At 52.4% G+C, this 1,109-nt stretch overlaps 6 non-coding genes across 6 annotated transcripts; all 6 read left to right on the plus strand.

The window, feature by feature from the left end:
- The first annotated feature begins 101 nt into the window (after positions 1-101).
- Positions 102-174, plus strand: Pmar_PMAR013897. The gene has a single exon. It is a non-coding gene; the product is annotated as a tRNA-Lys (tRNA).
- Positions 175-270: 96 nt separating this feature from the next.
- Positions 271-343, plus strand: Pmar_PMAR013898. Its single transcript has one exon. It is a non-coding gene; the product is annotated as a tRNA-Lys (tRNA).
- A 96-nt stretch (positions 344-439) lies between these two features.
- On the plus strand, positions 440-527 carry Pmar_PMAR013899. The gene has a single exon. It is a non-coding gene; the product is annotated as a tRNA-Lys (tRNA).
- A 96-nt stretch (positions 528-623) lies between these two features.
- On the plus strand, positions 624-696 carry Pmar_PMAR013900. Its single transcript has one exon. It is a non-coding gene; the product is annotated as a tRNA-Lys (tRNA).
- Positions 697-792: 96 nt separating this feature from the next.
- On the plus strand, positions 793-865 carry Pmar_PMAR013901. The gene has a single exon. It is a non-coding gene; the product is annotated as a tRNA-Lys (tRNA).
- Positions 866-961: 96 nt separating this feature from the next.
- On the plus strand, positions 962-1,034 carry Pmar_PMAR013902. Its single transcript has one exon. It is a non-coding gene; the product is annotated as a tRNA-Lys (tRNA).
- Positions 1,035-1,109: the final 75 nt, after the last annotated feature.

Below are 1,109 nucleotides of genomic sequence, written 5' to 3' on the forward strand. Positions count from 1 at the left end.
AGGTGCGCATACATCATTAAGTGGTTTTTAGTCTATGGTTTACTGGAAATTGCCTTGGAAGAGTTTAGGGGTCCGTTTTTACTAGATGAAGTGCTGCATTCGCCTCGGTAGCTCACCCGGCAGAGCGCGTGCCTTTTAAGCCCGTGGCCGCGGGTTTGAGCCCCGCCCGAGGTGCGCATACATCATTAAGTGGTTTTTAGTCTATGGTTTACTGGAAATTGCCTTGGAAGAGTTTAGGGGTCCGTTTTTACTAGATGAAGTGCTGCATTCGCTTCGGTAGCTCAGCCGGCAGAGCGCGTGCCTTTTAAGCCCGTGGCCGCGGGTTCGAGCTCCGCCCGAGGTGCGCATACATCATTAAGTGGTTTTTAGTCTATGGTTTACTGGAAATTGCCTTGGAAGAGTTTAGGGGTCCATTTTTACTAGGTCGAGTGCTGCATTCGCCTCGGTAGCTCAGTCGGCAGAGCGCGTGCCTTTTAAGCCCGTGCCTTTTAAGCCCGTGGCCGCGGGTTCGGGCCCCGCCCGAGGTGCGCACACATCATTAAGTGGTTTTTAGTCTATGGTTTACTGGAAATTGCCTTGGAAGAGTTTAGGGGTCCATTTTTACTAGGTCAAGTACTGCATTCGCCTCGGTAGCTCAGTCGGCAGAGCGCGTGCCTTTTAAGCCCGTGGCCGCGGGTTCGAGCCCCGCTCGAGGTGCGCATGCATCATAAAGTGCTTTTTAGTCTATGGTTTACTGGAAATTGCCTTGGAAGAGTTTAGGGGTCGATTTTTACTAGATCAAGTGCTGCATTCGCCTCGGTAGCTCAGTCGGCAGAGCGCGTGCCTTTTAAGCCCGTGGCCGCGGGTTCGAGCCCCGCCCGAGGTGCGCATACATCAATAAGTGGTTTTTAGTCTATGGTTTACTGGAAATTGCCTTGGAAGAGTTTAGGGGTCCATTTTTACTAGGTTAAGTGCCGCATTCGCCTCGGTAGCTCAGTCGGCAGAGCGCGTGCTTTTTAAGCCCGTGGCCGCGGGTTCGAGCCCCGCCCGAGGTGCGCATATATCATCAAGCGGTTTTCAGTCTATGGTTCACTGGGAATTGTCTTGGAAGAGTGTAACGGTCTATCTTT

This window comes from Perkinsus marinus (assembly GCF_000006405.1).
Source record: "Perkinsus marinus ATCC 50983 genomic scaffold scf_1104296956034, whole genome shotgun sequence".
NCBI classification, from domain to species: Eukaryota; Perkinsozoa; order Perkinsida; family Perkinsidae; genus Perkinsus; species Perkinsus marinus.